Genomic DNA, 11,997 nt, shown 5'->3' with positions numbered 1-11,997 from the left:
CAAAACAAACAAAAGTAACGCAGGCAGCCCCTCACGGACAACTGATGCACACACATAATAAAACATAAACACAACTCAATGTAAAATCCAGGCCTGGTCCTCTTTCGTCCTTCACTGGTGTCGCTCGTCCTTATATGCCTCCGAGCTCCCTCATGAGAGGACTTGATACTGGTGTGGCTCGCAGGTGACGCTTATTCGCCATCACACCCCGCTCTCGCTCTCGCTCTCTCTCTCTCTCTCTCGCCCGTCAACTGAAATTTCACACATTTTTAACAGTTTATCTTCGTTTGTGCAGTGACATAAAGAGTTTAGGACCAATCGAATCAATTTGTAATTCGCCGGATTTAAAGGGTTAGTTCACCCAAAAATGAAATGTATGTCATTAACTCCTCACCCTAATGTCGTTCCTCACCCGGAAGACCTCCGTTCATCTTCACACACAGTTTAAGATATTTTATATTTAGTCTGAGAGCGTATGCAAGTGTAGGCACACTATACTGTCAATGTCCAGAAAGGGAATAAAAACATCATCACAGTAGTCCATATGATTCAAACCTATCTCAGGGAAGAAGAACTCAAGTACTAATCAATGAAAGTGCAAAAAATGGATCACATGATCCACAGGGGTCCATTTTGTGTCCTGTTTCAGCACATGTGCACAGATCACGTGACTCAATATTTTCTCCAATGGAAAGGACAGTTTTTCACTAATTTCCATCCAGTTAATCACCCACTAAAAATATGATTAAGCTTTACTGTTTAGTAAAGAAGTATTTAAGAACTTTACATTATATATCATCAAAATGTTTTAGAGTAAATAACTAAAAAACTGTGTGTTGCCTCAAGGCAACATTGTACCATAATGGAATCGCATAAGGCCATAGCAGACACACTAGGTTGGATACAAATATAGTATATTTGTAAGAAAAAAAGTTGTTATTCTCAAAATATATTTGCATTTTTGCACAATATAACAATTAATGTATAAATATAGTTATACACATACTATAACTGCACATATTATGATCTGCACATTTTCTATAGCACTCAAAAAAAGGTATAAAACACAACTGATGAGGGTGAGGATGAGGTGTCATGTGATGAGGAAGATGAAGTCATAGTGACAATCCAGGAGGAAGAGAGAGATGGAGATGAGGATGACGATAGATATGATGTTTTGATGTAATAGTTTGGTAACGCTTGTGTTCCACGATGGTCCAATGATGCCTGAGAGCAACAGCTGAATTTGAAATGTTACTTTTTATTAAATATTAAATTTGTAATACATTATAAACTGGATAAATGTCTTTGTTCAGGTGTCTGGTTAAAGAACTTGATATTTTCATATATAATATATTTACTTTTTCTACATGAAAATGTAAAATGTTTAAATTTGTCCGTTTTGGTACAATGTTGCCTTGAGGAAACAAAATTAAAAAAATAAAAATAAATACAAAAATTATGAAAATTTGTGTTGCTATTGTTAAAGTGTCCTATTTGAAGCAGGGGGAAAAAACACAAATACTTTTTTTTCTCATTGAAATCATACTGTGTACCACAGAGGGTTAAATCGAAGTCCTCGGATGACAAAATCACTCCGTAGTGAAATCCCGCGTGTCTCTCTTACTGAGCACTGAGACACTCTGAATTCCTTGAGCTTGTGATACAACTTCGAACCGCTAATGCAATAAAACAGTTCAGACACCCATTTAGAAAAATATTGATCAAGATGGATAAGATTATCGATAGCCATGTGACTCACACATCTCTCTTCAACTAGCTAGCACACATTAGTGATGTTACGTTCGTGAACGAATCTTTTAGGTGAACGAATCGTTCTCATTCACGTAGTCTATTGACTCATGTTTCTCGTTCACTGAAATTCCTCCCTCCACCACAGTGTGGCGCTATTAGCAGCGAGCACATGCGCAACTCTGTCGACTGTTTCATGTGTCAAAGAATGACAAAACCTCAAGCCAATAGCGTTCGAGTATGAGATGTGACGGAGCATGTGATTTGTTGAATTCAGTGAACGAATACGCCCTTTACTGACCGAGAGGCTTTGAGTCTGACTCTGAACGAGAAATGTCGTTTGTGAACGAATTGGTACATGTCGTCCGTTCGTGAGCGAAATGAACCAGTTGCGGAAGGATACTGATAGCGAATAGCTCGGCTCGTGTAGGTGACATATTTGCAGCAAAGAAAGAAATCTACACTTTACCACTGTAATGAAAACAGTGTAATAATGCAGGTTGATGGTTAAATGATTACTACAGAGTAAAGTCAAGTGTGTTTGTATTTTATGTTTTGAACCGTTTTGTTCATTACGTTTGAGTCATGTCATGCACTTCTCTAAAAACTGTAAAACAAATAAAAAATGTGACAGTAGGCTATGGTTAAACAGATCTCGTGTGTCACGTCAGTAAATAGCATTCTGAGCTACTGAACGAAAGAGAGAGAGAGAGAACTCGTTCGTGAACGAAATGAACCAGCTCTGAACGAGAGAGAGAGAGAGAGATCTCGTTCGTGAATGTACTGCTAACGTTACCTCGGTCATTTAGCATGCGTGTCAGTCTCGTTCAGATATCAGCAGAAAGCGGATGCAAAGCACAGTTATAGACAAACCTCATGTTTATAACCCCGTATTTATCATAGTCCCAGAATCTCTAAATGTCTGACCAAACAATTAAATGTTAATCATGCAAGAAAACATGCTTTGGTCATCTGAACCACTTATTTAGACTTATTTTATTTAATGAGTAGATTATGCACATTTTAATAAAGCCAAATCAGTTTTTTTTGTAAGTAAATATGTTCGTTGACTTAAGACATTACACATAAACACTTTTTTTCGTCACCTGCGGTCACAATTATGGGTAATGTAATATTAAAAAAAAAAAATTACTGAACGAATCAATGAACAAATAATTTTGGTGAACGAACTGAAAATGAATGACTCTCTTAAAAGAATCAAAATTTCCACCACTAGTACTGCGTTCCACTCCACTTTTAGACATGCACTTGCAAACTTCCCTAAGCACTTCCCCTTGGGGGAATCCCCGCCGCCATTTTGAAGTGCGTTCCACTCCGTGAAGTGGACAAGGGGAGTTTATATGGACAGACACTTGCTCCCTCAATTTTGACAGAGGGAGCGAGTCTACTTCATATGTACACTTCAGGCAGCTTCATGTACCACAATGCAACGTGATTGTGAAGTCACCACATATCGCGTTTAATTTACCCCACCACAAACAACTCTATAATATTTTTAAAAACATTTAAAACAACCCAAACATTTACATTTACATTTAATCATTTAGCAGACGCTTTTATCCAAAGCGACTTACAAAAAAGGGGAGAGTAATAGAAGCAACGAAACAGACAAGGCCAACAAACTGTAAGAGCTGTAAGAAATCTCAATTAATTAGCACAATACACAAGTTTGTTTTTTTGTTTTTGTTTTTGTTTTTTGGACAAACAAACAAAAATTAATGGATAGTTAAGTGCTATTCTTTATTGGTCAGGTGCAATTGGAAAAGATGTGTCTTAAGATGTTTTTTTTAAAAATGGCTACAGACTCGGCAGCACGAATTGAGATCGGCAGGTCATTCCACCAGGTGGGAACGGTCCAGGAAAATGTCCGTGAGAGCGATTTCATGCCTCTTTGGGATGGAACCACGAGGCGCCGCTCACTCGCAGAACGCAAGCTTCTGGAGGGTGTGTAAGTCTGAACAAGTGAGTTTAGGTATATCGGTGCAGAGCCAGTGGTTGTTTTGTAGGTGATAACTAGTGCCTTGAATTTGATGCGAGCAGCCATTGGCAACCAGTGCAGTTTGATGAAGAGAGGCGTAACATGCGCTCTCTTCGGCTCATTAAAGACGGCTCTCGCCGCTGCAATCTGGATCAGCTGCAAGGGTTTGATAGTGCATGCTGGAAGCCCAGCCAGAAGAGCATTACAATAGTCCAGTCTGGAGAGAACAAGAGCTTGAACCAGGAGTTGTGCAGCCTGTTCTGATAGGAAGGGTCTAATCTTTCTAATGTTGTATAAAGCAAATCTGCAGGACCGGGCTGTTGCAGTAATGTGGTCAGTGAAGTTTAACTGGTCATCAATCAAATCTCCAAGGTTCCTGGCTCTCCTTGATGGAGTTACGGTCGATGAACCAAGCTGAATGGAGAAATTTTGATGAAGTGCTGGGTTGGTTAAGAAAACAAGTAATTCTGTCTTTGCAAGATTGAGTTTAAGGTGATGCTCCTTCATCCAGTCAGAAATGTCTGTCAGACAGGCAGCGATACGAACACTGACTGCAGGATCATCTGGTTGAAATGAGAAATGTTGTCCATTGCAAAGTTTCCGCCAGTAGTGGGCACTCTTGCAACGTAAGCAATGACGCACATCCGAGTGAACGAGCAGGAGGGAAGTTTGCGAGTGAAGGGCATGATAAAAACGAACTGGAACGCAGCATAGCACACACATAACAGCTTCTTCTTCTTTAGATTTTTATTGGCGGCTGGCAAACCAACTTAAAGATGCATTACCGCCACCTACTGGACTGGAGTGTGGACATCCACTTATGAGAGAAGGATGAGTTAGAGAAGAGGAGAAAAAAAACTATAAATTACTATTAAATTCTTTCACTTATCCCAATATTTTTCAAATAATTTATTAGACTGTACATTTCCCAAGACATAATTTTCCCCAATATGTAACAGCTTCTTCTTCTTCTTCTTCTTCTTCTTCTTCTTCTTCTTCTTCTTCTTCTCTTATTTAACGGCGGTTGGCATCCAGCTTTATTGGTGCATCACCACCACCTTCTGCTCCGGAGTGTGGATCAGCTCAAACATTTACAATCTACTTTTCTTTAACCATTGTTCCCCATTAATATGTTCAAATTATCCATTCACCCATAGCCTTTCCCACATACCACAAGAAAGAAAAAGAAAATTTTAATTTCGATTTCATTTTCTAAAATACCCAGCTCTGTTCTTCTACTCTACTCATATCCTTTTACAATACTTCTCTCACATTCTACTAAATCTTCTTCAGGTCCTATTGAAAACCCCTGATTCTCTTAACACATTTCTGGTCTGTGTCCTATATTTTGAGCTCAGTAACCTGCACCCCTATCTCCCTCAGTTTATGAAAATACACAAAATACAGCCTCAATTTTATGAGTGCGGTACAAATGCACTTATGTTGGCTTCTTTGGGTGCTGCTGTATATCATAACCTCTGTTTCTTCAATTACAGAGAAACCTAAAGCTGTTCTCACTGTAAAGCCTGAACCATCACAGATATTCAGAGGAGAGACTGTCACTCTCACATGTGACGTACAGGGGGAAGGATGGACATACAGATGGCAGTGTGATGGTAAAGATCAGCGCTCTAATGAGAAAGAGTTCAAGATCACTGCAGATCACACACAGATGTGCTGGTGTTACGGCTGTAGAGGATCAGGATCAGGATCAGGATCAGGATCAGGATCAGGATCAGTCTGCTCTGACTCGAGTGATGAAGTGACTCTGACTGTGACGGGTGAGTGATCATCACTGACATCAGGATCTGCTCAGATGATGAACAATTAATAAACTGCAAATGAAAAGAAAAAAACTGTACACGTAAATATCTAAATAACAGATGTTTCATGTTAGACAGACTGAACTTTGAGTTACAGTAAGCCATGTCCCACAGGATCTGTATCTTCATGTCTTCTTTACTGTCTAGTACCGTATAACTTTGATAAGAGGTCATTACTCATAATGACAGAGGAAATAAGCTGGAGGGTGAGGTCAAATTAAGATGCATTTAGTATAAATGATATAAGCAGAGATAGATGATGACTGAATATTAATATTAATATTATTATTAACTCAAGATCATCATGAAATATTTACAGACAAACCCAGAGTAAGTGTGAAGCCCCAGAGTTCAGTGTTCACTGGAGACACAGTTACTCTGAGCTGTGACGCGAGACGCTCAACTGGACGGAGGATTATCTGGTACAAAGACTCCAAGAGAATAAAAACTGGAGATGAAACGAGTTACACACTGAGAGATGTGAGAGTCTCTGATGGAGGAGAGTACTGGTGTGGTGTAGAAAACCTAACACAAGGTCATAGAGTCACGCTAACAGTAAGAGGTGAGAGCTGTTTTACAGGACAAACTGATTTAATAATAGAAATATTATACAAATTAATGTCATCCATCAACACTATCTTGTACTGTCAGTTAAACATCAAATAAGGTCTTTGCTCTCTTCACAGAGAGACCCAAAGCTGTATTGCGTGTTCATCCTGATGGACGAGTGTTCAGAGGACAGACGGTCACTCTCACATGTGACATACAGGAGACAGACGTCACTCGCTGGACCTACACCTGGAATAAAGATAATTCAGAGATTCATGACAGTCAATCACAGAAATACAGAATCAGTTCTGTTAGTGAATCTCACACAGGTCATTACAGCTGTAGAGGAAGAGAGACGGGAGGATCACGACACACACACACCAGTGATGAAGTTACACTGACGCTCTCAGGTGAGTGTGAGAATCTCTCCTGATCATCATGAGGAAAAAATGTCTACAGATAAGAAATAAGAACCATCCAACATGTTAAAAATAAAACAAGCAGTGAGTAATTTAACAGCAAATGCAACAGAGAATAGATAGTGTGAATTAATGTTTAATAATGTAATGTGCTCCAGTACTTATTTAATGGATGTAACACTAATGGTACCTTCAACAAAACCTTCAACAAAAACAAAAAAACAAAAAAAGTCACAAATCAATTTGCAGATGATTAGCTACCCTTACCTTAACTGACTTAACTGACTAGCAACAGCCTCACAACTACCCAGAATACCCTAGCAACCACCCTGAGTACCTTAGCAACCGCCCAGAACACCCTAGCAACCGCCTAGCAACCACTCAGAATACTCTAACAACCGCCTAGCAACGTCCTATCAACAGGCTGTTTTGTCCCCCTGAAGTATTGAAGTATTTTCTGGTTCCTTTCTCTATGTCATCAGGGGGCAAGGGCTCTCGCATTTCAAAGTTTCGACCATCTTCTCCTTTTTGCGCTGCGTGGGAACTTCCCGGTGACTCGCTGAAAAACACGAAAGAACAACATGAGTGTTTGACTGGGAGATTTCTTGCTTCGTCCGCTGGGAGATCAATGCTCGCCATGCGGAGAGAAAAAAGCCCCCGGTGGGCGGCCCAGAGGGTTTTAATTAATAAGGGTTTGGTGAGCTTTTTTGATGTGGAAACGGTTGGTCCTGATATAACTTTGAAAAGCGTCTGAGTACCATCTCCCGAGACCTTGGATCTGCTGTTGGGAGAGGCCTTTTTGAGCTGCTGTGGTGGCAGCGCCGATGCGGAATGAATAGCTTGAGAAGTTTTCTTGCTGGAATACCTGACTGCTTGAGAACGGATTTGAGATGTTTTTGGAACCAAAAGCGTGTCACGGGTTTGTTTGATTCGTCTGTGAGGTTCCAGGGAAGATTTAGCTTGAAAACTTCTCCATTAAAGATATGCCAGAACTGACTGGTATGGATGGATTGGTGACGAGAGGTTAAAAATGTAAACATTTTTATCAATTTTTTTTTATTTTTACCTTTTTTGGTTTGGTCAGTCTTACTTCGCTTAATCAAAAAAAAATGTTTCTCCATCTAGTACTGATAAGTCTGAGATGGTGGGGTGGCTTTTGGGTCGAATTTTGAAGTGATAGCGAGTTCTGGGCATCTAAAAAAAAAAAGAAAAAAGCTAGGATAAACATAGCATCGAGTGTTTGGGCGGGATTGAGAGGTTGATAGCCTGTGGGCAGGGTACGGATACATTTGTTGAGGATGTCTAATGTTATAGGTTGTCTGGTGTCGGGACAGGTGGGCTGAGATTTTTGAATCCCTTTGATCAGGAGGGAGGTTTGCAAGTTATTTATCTCCTGAGAAGGAGCGCCATACATCAGTTTGTGGAAAAACTGAATGCCACTCAGGTAACCTTTAATGGACCTGACTTGGAGGCCTTTTATGATATTGAGGTGGGAAATAATTGAGGTGATTGAAAGGAAAGTAAAATCAGGGAGCGGTATGTTGTAGGAGATTTGGAATGCTCTAAAGTTTCTCCAAGCGGTCACTCATCTTCATTATCACTTCTTACTCTTTTATTCCTTTATCTTTTTATTAATCATCAGTCTCCACTTTCCCACTCCACACTCTTCATTTCTCCCTTTGTTATAATGCATTTTCTCCCACCTATACGTCCGATCCATTCACAAAGCAATCAAGCTCCTCCGCCTATTAATACGATCCAAAACTGCAATCCCAATTTTTCAACAGTTCAAAAATCTGCGCTCAACCACAGACAAACTCAGCTGATTGACTTCTGCCTCCGTTGACATGAAGCTCGCTGTCCACACAACTCTATTTTAAGTCCATAAGACTTAAAATGCATATGAAGTGTACCATTTGGGACAGGACCCTTGTCTTGTGGTTCAGAGTCCTGCACGGGTCCATTTTTGGAGACCCGCCCCCGCCCGTACCCGCGAGGTTCAGCACCAGATCCGACCCGTGAATCATGAAAATATCAAAATTAAATCCGCACCCGCCCAGACCTGTTAATATTTGGCCCATTACCCGAACCATGCCCAGGATAAATCACACACACTAAAATCATTCCAATTAAAATGCTTAATTTTTTATCTGGCATCTCTCTCAACATCACAACAGTGTCATGAATGGCTAATGAAACAGGCTAAAGTGCCTTTAAAGACTCATTGTCAACAATTTTAGATCCATTCACCAGCTTTACTTTTACTTCATCAATTGCTACTCCTGCAACGCTCGCTCCAACTGGGCTGCGAGAGGCATCAACAAAAGTCACAGTGTTGGTGACGTGATGGGTCAAATGCCGTATGGTTGTTGTGTATGTGTAATGGTAACTTGGACATAGAAATTGTAATACAGTATGTTCGGGGGGAAGAAGGAGGCAGGAACCGGCGAACATTTAAAAGACTTTAATCAAGCAAAACAAACAAAAGTAACGCAGGCAGCCCCTCACGGACAACTGATGCACACACATAATAAAACATAAACACAACTCAATGTAAAATCCAGGCCTGGTCCTCTTTCGTCCTTCACTGATGTCGCTCGTCCTTATATGCCTCCGAGCTCCCTCATGAGAGGACTTGATACTGGTGTGGCCTCGACAGTACCTGCAGGTACCCGACCCATTGCAGGACTCTATTCTGCTTCCCTCATGTTCTGATTGAGTGTTTTGGCCATGTGTCCTATTATAGGTTCCTCTTATAGGTTCAGCCTGGTCAGTACCTGGATGGGAGAGCAAATGGGAAAACCAGGTTGCTACTGGTAGAGGTGTTAGTGAGGCCAGCAGGGGGCGCTCACCCTGTGGTCTGTGTGGGTCCTAATGCCCCAGTATAGTGATGGGGACACAATACTGACAAAGAGCACCGTCCTTCGGATGAGACGTTAAACCCAGGCCCTGACTCTCTGTGGTTGTTTAAAATCCCAAATTTGCCCAATGGCCCCTGTCCATCATGGCCTCCTAATCATCCCCCTCTCCTGATTGGTTTCATTACTCTGTCTCCTCTCCACCAATCAGCTGGTGTGTGGTGGGCGTTCTGACGCAATACGGCTGCCGTCGCATCATCCAGGTGGATGCTGCACATTGGTGGTGGCTGAGGAGATTCCCCCCTTCTATATGTAAAGCGCTTTGGGTGTCTAGAAAAGCACTATATAAAAAATGTAATGAATTATTATATTTCCCCAGACGTAATTTTCCCCAACATCTAACAGCTTCATCACCACCACCTTCTGCTCCTGATTGTGGATCAGATAATACATTTACAATCTACTTTTTCTTTAATATCATTCCCCATTAACATGTTCAAATTACCCATTCAATCATACCCTTTCCCACACACCAAAAGAGAGAAGAAGAAAAAATGATTTCATTTTCCAAAATACCCAGCTCTGTACTTCTACTCTACTCATATCCTTTTACAATACTTCTCTCACATTCTACTAAATCTTCTTCAGGTCCTATTGAAAACCCCTGATTCTCTTAACACATTTCTGGTCTGTGTCCTATATTTTGACCTCAATAATCTTTTTAACGTCAACACTTCCACCCCTATATCCCTTTAGTTTATTAAAAGACATGATAGTAATATACCCTCTGTTTTATGGGTGGGTTACAAATGCATTTATGTTGGCTTCTTTGGGTGCTGCTGTATATCATAACCTCTGTTTCTTCAATTACAGAGAAACCTAAAGCCATTCTGACTGTAAAGCCTGAACCATCACAGATATTCAGAGGAGAGACTGTCACTCTCACATGTGACGTACAGGGGGAAGGATGGACATACAGATGGCAGTGTGATGGTAAAGATCAGCGCTCTAATGAGAAAGAGTTCAAGATCACTGCAGATCACACACAGATGTGCTGGTGTTACGGCTGTAGAGGATCAGGATCAGGATCAGGATCAGTCTGCTCTGACTCGAGTGATGAAGTGACTCTGACTGTGACGGGTGAGTGATCATCACTGACATCAGGATCTGCTCAAATGATGAACAATTAATAAACTGCAAATGAAAAGAAAAAAAACTATACTAGTAAATATCTAAATAACAGATGCTTCATGTTAGACAGACTGAGCTGTGAGTTACAGTAAGCCATGTCTCACAGGATCTGTATCTTCGTGTCTTCTTTATAAGAGCTCTTATATTAGACGAACATAAAACAGCCACACAGTCACACATTACTCATAATGACAGAGAAAATAAGCTGAAGGGTGAGGTAAAAGTAAGATGCATTTAGTATAAATTATATAAGCAGAGATAGATGATGACTGAAGACTGGATATTAACTCAAGATCCTCATGAAATATTTACAGACAAACCCAGAGTAAGTGTGAAGCCCCAGAGTTCAGTGTTCACTGGAGACACAGTTACTCTGAGCTGTGACGCGAGACGCTCAACTGGACGGATGATTATCTGGTACAAAGACTCCAAGAGAATAAAAACTGGAGATGAAACGAGTTACACACTGAGAGATGTGAGAGTCTCTGATGGAGGAGAGTACTGGTGTGGTGTAGAAAACCTAACACAAGGTCATAGAGTCACGCTAACAGTAAGAGGTGAGAGCTGTTTTACAGGACAAACTGATTTAATAATAGAAATATTATACAAATTAATGTCATCCATCAACACTATCTTGTACTGTCAGTTAAACGTCAAATAAGGTCTTTGCTCTCTTCACAGAGAGACCCAAAGCTGTATTGCGTGTTCATCCTGATGGACGAGTGTTCAGAGGACAGACGGTCACTCTCACATGTGACATACAGGAGACAGACGTCACTCGCTGGACCTACACCTGGAATAAAGATAATTCAGAGATTCCTGACAGTCAATCACAGAAATACAGAATCAGTTCTGTTAGTGAATCTCACACAGGTCATTACAGCTGTAGAGGAAGAGAGACGGGAGGATCACGACACACACACACCAGTGATGAAGTTACACTGACCCTCTCAGGTGAGTGTGAGAATCTCTCCTGATCATCATGAGGAAAAAATGTCTACAGAGAAGAAATAAGAAGCATCCAACATGTTAAAAATAAAACAAGGAGTGAGTAATTTAACAGCAGATGCAACAGAGAATAGATAGTGTGAATTAATGTTTAATAATGTAATGTGCTCCAGTACTTATTTAATGGATGTAACACTAATGGTACCTTCAACAAAACAAGTCACAAATCAATTTGCAGATGATTAGCTAAAAAAGCTAGGATAAACATAGCATCGAGTGTTTGGGCGGTATTGAGAGGTTGAGAGCCTGTGGGGAGGGTACGGATACATTTGTTGAAGATGTCTAATGTTATAGGTTGTCTGGTGTCGGGACAGGTGGGCTGGAATTTTTGAATCCCTTTGATCAGGAGGGAGGTTTGCAAGTTTTTTATCTCCTGAGAAGGAGCGCCATACATCAGT

This window comes from Pseudorasbora parva, chromosome 1, assembly GCF_024679245.1.
Source record: "Pseudorasbora parva isolate DD20220531a chromosome 1, ASM2467924v1, whole genome shotgun sequence".
Taxonomy (NCBI): domain Eukaryota; kingdom Metazoa; phylum Chordata; class Actinopteri; order Cypriniformes; family Gobionidae; genus Pseudorasbora; species Pseudorasbora parva.
Note: the sequence above shows the minus strand (reverse complement) of the source record.